The sequence below is a fragment of the Suricata suricatta genome, chromosome 4, assembly GCF_006229205.1.
Source record: "Suricata suricatta isolate VVHF042 chromosome 4, meerkat_22Aug2017_6uvM2_HiC, whole genome shotgun sequence".
Taxonomy (NCBI): Eukaryota; Metazoa; Chordata; class Mammalia; order Carnivora; family Herpestidae; genus Suricata; species Suricata suricatta.
This window is the reverse complement of record NC_043703.1, coordinates 101721166-101734443: the sequence shown is the minus strand read 5'-3', so window position 1 is coordinate 101734443 and position 13278 is coordinate 101721166. Positions and strand designations below refer to the sequence as shown.

Genomic DNA, 13278 nt, shown 5'->3' with positions numbered 1-13278 from the left:
TTGTAAATCAGTTGTTTAGAAAGAGGAAAACACTTTCCCAGTGACAGACATGTTCTAGGTGCAGGGTTAGTTTTCCAGAAGCCTCTAAGAGATGAAGTAAAAGGGGCTGAAAGAGAAACACATCTGGGAAGGCTGACTGTGTGCCCGACACCAAGGCCCTGAGAGGGGAAGGAGGAACAATTACAGGCTCTCTCCACACCCCTTCCTCTAGGTGATCTGGGAAACAGGGACCGACGTTCCTCTGCTGGGGTCAGGAAATCCCTAACAACAATAGAGTCCCAACAGACACATTCAAGAGGAAAGAAAAGGAAAAACCAAGTTACAATCGAATGGAAGGAGCCATTTGTGGCTACCCAACTGGACAGGCCACTTGTGTTATCAGCAACCTTATAAATGAATGGTAGACATCCTTGAAGGCATGCTCAAAGGGCAGGCATCTGAGAAAGCACTGAGCCCAGTCCTCCTCAGATTTTGAGTTCCCCTCTCTAGCTCCCCTCACTGAATCAATAGCTGCTCTGGGGAAAAAACATTCCATGGTCAATCAGTTTGAGAACCACTAGGCTAAACAGAAATCAATTGCAGGTCAGCACTGGCCACTTTAATAATGCACACTGCAAATCTTGGTGGTGTTAGAGGGAGAACTACTGTCCAGCACCCCCCAAACTATTAACACAGAATGCTTTTTGCAAAAGGCAATACGATGCAGGCCATAGATCAGAAAATACACACCAACCTATCTATCCTCTGCATTTTATAGATGAGGAAATAGAGACAAAACAAAAGTAAATGATGTGGTAAGATTAGTATGTGGAAGATCAGGGACCAGAACTCGGAAGTTTTCTACTCCAGGTGGGTTCTCTTTCTTCCAGAGCAGCACACAGCTCCTGACTCCAGTTCTGTCCGCAGGTTCACTTCTCTCAGGCAGGCAGCTGTCCCTCAGCCCTGCTTCTCTCCTTGTGATCTGATGCCTTGCCTTCCCTCTCCCTCCATGGCTAAATGTCCAAACTCATTCAAGACTAACCTTGACTACTGTCCCTAATCTATTCTTCTTATACCAGTTCCAATCTGATCTCAACTGCCAGCTCACCTGGATCTCTGCAGATTACCTGCCACCAGAATCCCCAGCACAACGCGGCTGATCACCAGCCAAAACACACCTGCTGCCCTTAATGGGCCTCTTCAATAATGATTACTGCTGCAGCAACACCATCTCCTGACACCACACACTCCCTTTACAGGCCAGCCCTAGCTACCTGCCTAGAATCCTCCCTCCTACCCTTGTAACCCTGTGGTCCGACCAAAGTCCCTGCCCTCCCTCTGAGTATCTGGTACTCACATTCCATCCCTGTTCCTCTGCCACCCACCCACCAAGCTATTTGTTGCCACAGGCAACATCCTGTACAGTGCCTATAGGACAACCTTCTGCCACAGCAAGTATCCATGGCAACCAGATGGGGCCAGCAAATAGAATTCAAGTCCACAGACAATTCCCCAAAGTTAGCTTAGCCAATAGATGATTTATCAGAGCAGTGAATGTTTGGCAAAACTCAGTGTAGCGGGCTCCAAACCCCTTTTGTTGCACCATGCTCTGCTGGGCAACGACATGCCTTCAAGGCAGAGCCTGGGAAGGAGACGCAGCAGTCCTGGACTTGCCTGACCAGAGAAAAAAAGACATCGCCTAGGAAAGGAAGCAAATAGGGCAGGATGCAAATCAGGATATCAGTCCTCCTTATTCCTGCTTCAGCTTTAACTAAATGTAGTGAAGGCCTATGATGTGTCAGGTAATATAAGGAATATAAAGAAATATAACACCTGAGATTTGCACAGGCTAGATAGAAAAACAAAACTTGTATGGACAAAAAGATACATACACTTGAAATGACTGGCAAAAATAGAGGACAGAATTATCACAAAAGGGAGCAAGATTAATTGCCAACTGGCTTGTACAAACAATAACAGCCATGAATGCTCAGAGCAGTAATGCCAATTCCTCATCTATGAACATAATAGAAGACTTTCAGAATGCCAAGGGCAGTAAGATCAGCTGACTTATCCCTCGTTCCTTAAAATGGGCATGTTAAGACCTAATGTATGAGAGGATGAAAGAAGATGGTATAGAGGAAGCATTTTGGAAGCACAAAGAGCTCTACAACTTAGCCAACACACATTTGTATTTCAGGATCAAACCACAGACTCCCAAATCTATCCTTTTCATACAATACTCCAGAAATAATACATCAGCTCCATTGGGGAACTTGTGAATATTGTCAGACATTCGAAATTTGAGACGAATGTGATTAGTATGTAGAAGGCAGTCAATATCAAGTAAATGTTAAAAATGCAAGGGCTGTGCAGATCATACTTCCTTTTGTGAAGTTAAAATCTTTAAAGTCACTTGACGAAGTGGACGCTCATAAAGCAAATCATCTTTCCCACTAAGACTGTGTTCGTGATGTTTCTAACTGGATGTTTGCTTCTGACCAACGGTTCAGTATTACAGCTGTCACAAATAGGATCTACAGTCTCGTAAAAGCAAAGATAAAATAATCATAAATCTTGACAATCATGCAAAGCACTAAAGTTATTCTTCAAACCCTGCGATACTGGCATCATGCATGGTACACACTGATTATACAAAAGGCGTCAACACATTATAAATTGTACCTCCCCACAACATACAATGCTATTATACTACAAAAATCAAACCCAAGCTACTGTGGTAACTATAACAAACATTAAACATTTAATTATCAACGCTTTTTCTTGCCTTTTGAGCAATGCCTCCAGGTGTGCAAACACAGTCCTAGAAATTCTGATTTAGGCTCCCATTTTCTCCTGAACTGTGCATATCTTGTAACAAACAGAGGCTTTCTTTCTTTTTTAAATTTTAATGCTTATTTATATTTGAGAGAGAGACAGAGAGACAGGGAGAGCATGCACACAAGCGAGTTGGGTAGGGGCATTTAGAGAGGAAGACACAGAATCTGAAGCAGGATCCAGGCTCTGGGCTGACAGCTCAGCACAGAAACTCATAAGCAGTGTGATCAAGTCCTGAGCCAAAGTCGGACATTTAACTGACTGAGCCCCCCAGGCCCCCCATGAGGTTTTCCTCAATCATTTTAGCAACTGAGAGCTGTTGTAAAAGAAAAAGGTGCTTACTGCTGGTTGAAATGCAAATTGGTGCAGCCACTCTGGAAAACAGTATGTAAGTCCCTCAAAAAGTTAAAAATAGAACTAACCTACAACCCAGCAATTGCACTATTAGGTATTTATCCAAGGGATATAGGTGTGCTGTTTTGAAGGGACACATGCACCCCAGTGTTTATAGTGGTGTTATCAACAATAGCCAAAGTATGGAAAGAGCCCAAATGTCCATTGATGGATGAATGGATAAAAAAAGATGTGGTGTGTACATACATATATATGTATGTATGTGTGTGTGTGTATATATATATATATATATATATATATATATATATATATATATATATACACATATATATATATATATATACACATATATATATAATGGAGTATTACTTGGCAATCAAAAAGAATGAAATCTTGCCATTTCCAACTGCGTGGATAAAACTAGAGGGTATTATGCTAAGTGAAATTAGTTAAAGACAAATGTCATATGACTTCACTCATATGAGATCTTTAAGATAGAAAACAGATGAACATAAGGAAAGGGAAGCAAAAATAATACAAAAACAGGGAGTGGGACAAAATCTAAAAGACTCTTAAATATAGAGAACTGAGGGTTACTGGAGAGGTTGTGGGGGGGGGATGGGTTAAATGAGTGAGGGGCATTAGGGAGGACACTTGTTGGGATGAGCACTGGGTGTTATACATAGGGGACGGACCACTGGAATCTACTCCTGAAATCATTATTGCACTATATGCTAACTAACTTGGATGTAAATTAAAACATAAAACTTTTTTAAAAGTTAAAAAAAAATTAAGTGCATAGGTTTCAGGAGGACTCGGTAATGCACTTGGACCTGTCCACCTTAGAAACAGCAGAATCAGGATGTGAACTCTGGTATGTCCTTCCTTGCTAACCAGGAGCTGCATTCTCCATGTGTCAAAGCCCGGTACATTATAAGTAGTCAATAAATGTGATTCCTTGATTAGCTAAAAAATAAAATAAAGGTTTGCTCCTTGGCTTACCAAAAAAATAAAGAAAAAAATGAAGAAAACAGTGCTTGGCAGATATTTGCTATTGATGAAAATAGTGATGGTGGTGTTTAGTCTATAGGTCCCGATTACTGCAACACTGTTCTTCATTTTCTCCTACTTCCTGCTTCTGTCAAGGTAGAAAAGCAGATGCCCAACATCATCACCCTTGAACAGTGCCACCCCTTACGTTTTGCAGTTTCCAGTTTATTTCAACTTCTGAGTAAAGCAATGCTTTTCAAACGTGAATGTGCATTCAAATCACCTATGGATTTCCTTAAACTGTAGATTTTGGCTCAGTGGTTCTGAGCTGGGCTGGCACTCCTGTTGCTGCTCTGTGGCCTACCCTCTGAGAGGCAGAGTGTTAGGGTCCCGTGGACGCCGGATCCCTGCTCTGCCCTGCAGCCGCTCTGAGAGCCTGATCAAGGAACACGGCCTACAGATTGGGTTTTCATCTGCAAAAGGCAAATTCTACTGCTATGCTTGTGGAATTATTGTAAAGTTGAACTCACAGAAAAGCTCCTAACACAGTGCCTGACACATAGATTTTCACTAAATGTGCATTACCTTCCCTTCATCCTAAAGTCATTAAAAACAACCACAACCCCAATGATTCACAGATCACTAGCTTGAACTTTCAGAAGCAGTCTGGAAGCAACTCTCAGCAAAACTGCTAAGAGCCACCAAATGCCAATATCCTATTTTTTTAAATATTATTTATTTTTGAGAGACAGAGAGAGACAGTGTGAGCGGGGGAGGGTCAGAGAGAGAGGGAGACACAGAATCTGAAGCAGGCTCCAGGCTCTGAGCTAGCTGCCAGCACAGAGCCCGATGTGGGGCTCGAACTCACAAACCGTGAGATTATGACCTAAGCCGAAGCCAGATGCTCAACTGCCTGAACCACCCAGGCACCCCAGCCAACATCCTATTTTTAAGGACTGATAAGTGTCAAATGGAGAAAGGCATTGAGACCTGTGGAATGGCATGAATTACACAGTATGAATGAGGGCAGGAGAAAAAAACACACAAAGCACAGAGGAAGGATGCCTCCAGTTACTGATGCTAGAGTTTGGGACATTCAAGTTTGTATTCTCTTTCTCTCCCTTCCCCTCAACCTCATCACCAGAGATTATCAAGAATTCTGAAGAATGTTTAAAAGTGAAAATATAGATCAAAATTATATCCTTCCTATATTGTAAGTCAAACCACCAGCATGTAACAGTAATGTATCCATGGAAATGGATAAGGACCCTGCCACCAAACTTACAGGACACTTAGGTGGAAAAGGTCCTGGTTCATATTTTCTTTCTGAAAGTTATCAGCACTGCAAGGATCAAGAGTTCCTCGAAGATCTGAATTCAAAAGAGAGAGACCAGCACTCAAGCTGCAATAGGGATTCTGCAGTCTTGTTTTCAGTCTCTCCAGACCAACAAATTTGAAGTGGAAAATGAAACAAAACTAATCCTCTCTTCCTGAAAAGCATGGGCAGCTGCCCACACAACCTTGTTTCCACGTTGCTTCCTGGAGGAATTCCAGGCTGCTGCTTTTCCTCAATGGCTCAGAGTGCTCTCAGTCCTGACCCAGTTACATGTTAAGGGGACAGTGGTAATAACAGAAATCCCATTTTTCTTTATCCATGATTGGGGCAAATCTTAAATGGGCATTGTCAGATGCAGCCACACAAAGACTCAAAAAAACAAATCAGGGCACCTGGGTGGCTCAGTCGGTTAAGCCTCCGATTTCAGCTCAGGTCATGATCTCACAGTTTGTGAGTTCGAGCCCCACATCAGGCTCTGTGCTGACAGTTTGGAGCCTGGAGCCTGCTTCGAATTCTGTGTCTCCCTCTCTCTCTGCACCTCCCCTGCTTGTTCTTGTTTTCTCACTCCTTCAAAACTAAACATTAAAAAAAAAAAAACCTAATAATCAGAGTAATGCTGAAATCAATTAAGTGTGCTCAGATGATCTAATAAAGTTGAAGCAGATCAATGTTTTTGTTCCTCTGCTTGATTGGTCTGGTTGAATTGATCTAATTCTTAATATAGAATCATCACAGAGGTCCAACTTTATAGGGGCCTTGTTTTCAGCTGGAATACAGGAAATCCATTTTGCCTAAAAAGAATTAATCCGAAGTTTCCGCTGCATCCAAGATAAACACTGGGATCTCTTCTGCTTCGGTGGTGGCAGTTGACAGGAATGACAGCAAGCTATTTTCCATCCAAGCACGTGTGTTAACCTCCTCAGGATCCTAATCCTGTCCTTGGCCCATCTGAAAACTGCTTCTCATGTTTGGGGGCAGCTCTTTTCTCTGGACTCCCCACCACCTTTGACAAAATAAGCAAACACTGCTCAGCACTCAGCTGCCTCAGTGAACACGGCCATTACATTTCACCCAAGACATGGCCCTGTCTCCCCCAAGACTGTAAGTGTGGCTTAGACTGGCTGAAACCAGAGAGCAAATGACTCCAACCCTGTCACAGTTGGATGGGACCAGAAGGATGTAATTTCTTCAGGCCTCTGATTTTTCATATGTCATAAGGGACAAAATGAGGCAAAAGTTGATGATGTGAATAGTATGGTTTCTCCAGGGCCTTGTACAAATGTTTCAAGGGCCAAAAACTAAAGGAGAAAGAAAAACAGTACGTTTCTCTATTAGGCAAAATACACATTATGTTATAACAACTTAAGTAGCAGCCATAGGGGTGCCTGGGTGGCTTGGTCAGTTAAGCGTCTGTCCAACTCTTGATTTCGGCTCCAGTCATGAGCTCACGGCTGCTGAGTTCAAGCCCCACACTGGGCTCCAAGTTGACAGTGTGGAGCCTGCTTGGGATTCTTTCCCTCCTTCCCTCTCTCTGTCCTTCCTTCCCCTGCCCCCTCTTTAATACACTTAAAAAAAAAAGCAGCCATGAAGTCTAGGAACAGAGCTGACATTCAGCCAACTGTGGTACAACGAAGGCCCTCAAACCCCTTCACCATCCTTTGGGCCCTCTTCTAGTGTAATGGTCAAAGTCAACACCAACTTTTCACCTTGGGATACTCCATAGCTTCTTTATTTGTTCAAGTCCTTCCTGGAGCTGGTGTCTAAATGTGACCATCAAAAGGTGATCCATTAACAAGCAGGCTCCTTTCCCTAGTTCACCAAACTGCCCAATGTTTATTTTCAAAATCACTTCCCCAGACATTACACACAACCTCACTGCCTCTTACATCAGCATCACTATTTCTTTTTGAGCAACATTTTACATTGTGGCGTTAACTAAGCCATCATGATACCATAAAACATTTCAGAAACCAAGCCCATAATGCCACCTAGGGTTTGTGAAGCTTTTGTGATAATTAAGCAGGCAGTGCCACTTTCTGGGTTGCAAGCTGAAACTCTTAAAACATATTTACAAAACCACTATGCTATGATCTGTGTAACTGACTATCAGATTTAAGAGCGGAGACTGATGTCAAGAAAAATTTAGTTTTAACCATTATAAGGACTCATGTCATAAACCATTTGTTTTCTTCTCAACAGTGCCTGAACAAGAAATAAAATCTAAAATCTTATGCTGTAGTTATTTTCTCTGAAAAAGTTTTATTACATAAGTTCATGTATTATGTTTTCTATATTATTTTATTCATAGAAGGAATGCCTAGGTCCCCATCTGACCAAATCAAACCACATTAACTCTAAACACACAATTATCATATTAATAATACTTTCCCAAATTCTCTAAGAAGCAGCCTTAAGATCCAGTTGACAGTTAGGAAGTTTGGAAGCTGGGGAACCCACCTTTTCACTCCACCTCCAAAAGGAAGTTCTGGTTTCAACAGAAGACTCCCCACATTCTTCCCAAAGCTGCCTCCTTCTCTCCCTCCCTGAAATAGCCTGTAAGTTACAAGGCTGGATTCCATCTTAAGTCTGTAGGACTCCAGAGCCATAGAGAAAAATCCAGAAGCTGGCTTTGGAGTGCCTGGATACAAATTAAATGAGGCAGTGCCTGATATAGATCTGCTGAAGGACTGGGCTCAGTGGACGTCCAATAAACACATACAAGTTCACTTTCCTCTTCTTCACCAACCAATGCCATTTGGCTGAAGCTTCTATTTTGCTTTCAGTAAATGTTAGTATCAACAAAGAAGTAATCTTATAAATAACATTGTGGGTATTATTATGTTCACTTTTCCAGTTGAGAAAGACTGAAGCTCAGAGAAATTTAATCTCTCCATTCCACATCAGTGTTCATACAGCTAGCAGGAAGCACAGCCAGGATTTGATCTAGGTCTTTCTGAGTCCAAAAGAAAGCTCAGTCTTGCTAACTCCCATCTTAAGTAGATCATCACAACTCCACAGTGCCCAAAGTAAAACCCACTCCCTACAATGACATTGGCTGAATCCAGAGTCCCTGGATAAATCTGTTGGTGAGAGTTCCCCCAACACTACCCTCCACTGGAGTCCAAAAGTAGGGGTAGGGGGAGAAGGGGGAGTTCTCTTTACAGATGTATAGACACTTCAAGAATGGGCTTCAGAACAGGAACATTTTGATGAACTTAAATCTCTCTCTTGCGGAAGTAGGTGAGATGTCCTTCAGTAAGCGAATGAATACACAACCAGTGACACATCCAGACACTGAAATAATACTCAGTGCTAAAAGGAAATGAGTTATCAAGCCATGAAAAAATCTTAAAAGCATATTGTTAAGTAAAGGAAGCCAATCTGAAAAGGCTACACACTATAGAAGCCCTACTACAGGACATTCTGGATAAGGCAAAACAGTAATGGCGGCAATAAGATCAGTGGTTCCCAGGGTTTGGGTGGGATGATGAAGAAGCTGAGCACAGGACTTTTAGGGCAGGGAAAATTACCTATATGACGTCATAAAGATGGAGTTCTGTCATTAGACTTTTGTTCAAACCCACAGAACGCACTATACCAAGAATGGACCCTAAAGTAAACTATGGACTTGGGTGATTATGCTGTGTCTGTGGGTTCATCATTTGTAACCAATATACCACCCTGGTGTGGGGTATTTATAATGAGGGAGGCTATGCATGTACCGGGGCGAGGGGTAAATGAGCAAACTCTGTGCTTTCCTGTCTATTTGGCTATATTTTTAAAGCATCTCAACAAAAATTATATCTTAAAAAAAAAAGTCTTGCTGAATAACAAAAATGTCTGAAAATGGTGAACTATGTTGGCTTCTCATGTAGTTCAGGGAAATATCAAGATGTGCCCAGGATGGTCTGGCCCGGGCTCAAACTGCCAGGTCGTCAAAGATCCTCCTTAAATATTTAGTCATGCTACAAGAATTAAAACAGGATGATCTTGGAGTGAATGAAGTTGAGGATGGGAATGACTCATATAAAAGGTACTTCCTAAAGACACTGAACTGTTTGCTGCTGACAGTGATGTCATCACAGCTGTGTTCAGAAAGGCCTTTCTTTCCTGCCCTGCTACTCACAGCCAAGCTTACCTTAACTGTCAATAGCCACTGCTCACTCAAGAACTCAGTTCTGTATGAATCCCATCCACCTGTCTGTACAGAGAAGATGTACTTGGAAAAGGTTTGTCTGTGTAAATCAAAGTTTCTATGTGTCAAATCATTTTATACCAGGTTTGCTTTTGTCATATGTATTGTATCTTCTGCAGCAAGGTCAGAAGCAGATAGAAACATCGTGGCCTTGGACGATGTAGCACTAAGTATCAACCAGGACAGGCTATCCCATCAACTGTGCCCGGCTGCAGCCCAATGCTGGAATACCCGTTGGCTGTGTGCAACCTAATCCATCATCTTGCCTCACTAAGGGAGGCTCTTAAACCATGGAGACATTGGGCCTACTCCTGATGCGGTTGACTATTAATTAGCAAGACTACTTTTTGGGAAGTTTTTAATTGCCTCAGGTTCCTCACCTGCAAAACAAAGACATCAACAGCTTGTAGAATTATGGTCAGAATTATAAATGAATAACTGGCACAAAATAATCAATGACATGTTAATTATTATTACTTTTACATGCAGACCTCGGTAAGGAGGGGTGGACTCAAAGTTTTCCTACACGTCAGTCAATAGAAGAGAAAAAGCCAATTATTCAATAAATATTAGTTCATTAAATTTCTGTGCTACCTCTTATCATTGATTAGGTACTAGGATTACTCCTGTGAATTAGGCCTGCATTGAGCTCAATTCCAGGAGAACACTGATATGATTGCACTGCACTTGACCCCAGTTTTTGTTGTTGTTAAATATAGATAACTTCTACACTATGGAGTTAACATGTTTCATCATGGTAAAGTTCATTATGTATCATTTTTCTTGCTTTGCATGCTTAAAAGTAGGCAAAAAATCTTTAACTGGGAAGACTATAACAGGTAAGAACATTAAGAAAAATGATTTAAACATTTAGAATATAGTATTTATTTACAAAGATGCCATTTTGGGGGCACCGGGGTGGCTTGTCAGATGAGCATTCAACTTCAGCTCAGGTCTCGATCTCACAGTTGATGAGTTCCAGCCTTACGTCAGGCTCTGTGCTGACAGCTTAGAACCCGGAGCCTGCTTGGGATTTTCTCTCCTTTTCTCTCTGCCCCTCTCCCGCTCACTTTCTGTTCTGTCTTGCTCTCAAAAACAAATGAAAACATTTTATAAAATTAAAAAAAAAACAAAGACTAATTTCTTCTACAAAGCACAAGAAGCAAATAATAAAGATAATCTAGATTTCTTTGGTTTAGGCTACAGTTGAACTATCTTTGTTTAAATGCTTAACCTTATCTGCAGCTTAAAAACCTAAATAATTAAAAGAATTTCATAAATTTTGAATCAAGCAAAACCACTCCTTCTAAATCTTCCATCAACCTGAGCCAGGCAAAATGCCTCCCTAACATAAGAACAATTAGGAAAGGAAAAATATAACACCCTTTGGGCAATTATCTCCTTGAGTCTCACAGTATCCCACTGTAACATTTTGTCCAGAAAGACAGGAGTTACACTCACTCACTGCCCTAACTCAGCACCCAGCCTGGGCCTGACACATAGTACATATTCAATATGTATCTTTGCCTAACCAAGTGGCAAACATGCCTACTTGAAATTTCAGTATCCCTGGCGGATCTCCAGATGGAAATGGATGACTCATGCTATAGATTGAATGTTTATGTTCCCTCAAATCCCTATGGTGGAACCCTATCCCTGGAAGCGATGGTGTTTGGAGGTGGGGCTTTGGGTGGTAATGAGGTCATGAGGGTGCAGCCCTCATGAATGGGATTAGTGCTCTTATAAGAAAAAACACAAGATCATCTCTCTCCCTCCATCAAGTAAGGATACGCCAACCAGGAAGAAGGCCCTCCCCAAAACACGATCATGTGAGCCCGGTCATCTTATATCTTCAGTCTCTGGAACTGTGAGAAATAAAGGGATGCTGTTAAGCCACCCAGCCTGTGATGTTTTGTGAGAGCCACACAAGCTGACTAAGGCCATGGCAGGGGCTACCATATGCAATAAACATAAAGAAATCATTTCTAATTCATATCTATTACGAACGTCAACTAACACCACCACACTGTCTCTGATTAAACTGTAACTAGGATTATCTAAGTGGTTATACACATAGTTAAACTTTGAAGATTCCTATGAAACATTTGCAACCCCACTGAAAAACTGTTGCTTCAGAAGATGTAGCTTCTTGTTGTTCTGTAAACGTCACAGAACGTAGAGTACAGGGGGGGCTGTGCTCTTCCTGCTCACGATCATCGCGGCAGCCATAATGTTTTGTACAGCTCTGGCACCTGGCAGGCATCTAATACGATTTTTGTGAAGAAAGTTAAAAAAGAAAAAGAGCAAGAGATGGGAGGGAATTTCTTTTTGGAAAAACTTCATAGTTCAATTGAAAAATGCATCAATCTTCAAATTGTCATTTTTGGTACCTAATGTCATTATCTGGGAAACAAGAGTACCTGATTATTAAATCAGAAATGCTGATTACAGAATCAGAAGTACTCTATGCTGAATTAAATTCAGCAATTAATCAACCAATGTGCCTCCTTGTAAATATCAATATTGAATTTTAAACATATAAACCAGCCAATCAATTAAAACCAAGACCATGACTTTGATCGGTGAATGTTGAAATACACTTTGCTGAATTTTCCAAGTAATGAAACTTTAGTCATTGTTGAAGCCTGACAAAAGGTAAACTGAGGCTAATTAAAATTTTGAAACGTTTATCTGAGCAAACATCAGCCGAAATCAGGCAGCCTCAAACCAAAAGTGGTTAGGAGAGCTCCACCAAGAGGAACCAGGAGCAAGATTTTTATAGTGAAGACGTGGAAACAGAGCAAAGAAATTATTTGATTGCTTAAGCAGTTGCTTCATTTGGCCAAGTCCAGGTGGCTGTTTGTAAACAGCTGTTCTTACATTTTGCATTCTTATATTCAGGTGTATTGACTCTGATTTAGGTTTTGGTTCATTTCTGCAACTTGACCAAGCCATAAGAGGTACTGGAGTCTAATGGTCTCCTCCTTTAAAAACTTTAACAAGCTTCATCTTGCTGACTTTGTGACAGATACTGAAATTACAGGATCTTTTAGAGTCATTATCTATGGACTGTGCCCTTGCTTTTTTAATAAATCTGCAAGTAGAGGTTGTTTACTACAAAGATTATGCTCCCAACTGCAAACACAGAGAGGTATATTTAGGGTTTCCCTTATGACCCAGCAATAGCACTGCTAGGGATTTACCCAAGGGATACAGAAGGGCTGATGCATAGGAGCACATGTAACCCAATGTTCATAGCGGCACTGTCAACAATAGCCAAATCATGGAAAGAGCCTAAATGCCCATCACCTGATGAGTGGATCAAGAAGATGCGGTATATATACACAATGGAGTATTACATGGCAATGAGAAGGAATGAAATCTGGCCATTTGTAGGAAAGTGGATGGACCTCGAGGGTGTCATGCTAAGCGAAATAAGTGAGGCAGAGAAGGACAGATACCATATGTTTGCACTCATAGGTCTAACAGGAGAACAGGATAAACCTAATGGAGGACCAGGGGGAGGGGAAGAGGGAAAGAGAGTTGGCGAGAGAGAGAGAGAGAGAGAGAGAGAGAGAGAGAGAGA

The 13278-nt window shown here is 41.5% G+C and overlaps 1 protein-coding gene across 6 annotated transcripts in view; it reads right to left on the bottom strand.

Moving 5' to 3' along the window:
* Positions 1–13278, bottom strand: part of CCDC85A (coiled-coil domain containing 85A) — a 195019-nt gene that overhangs the window by 60877 nt on the left and 120864 nt on the right. The gene's annotated exons all lie outside the window — the stretch shown is intronic.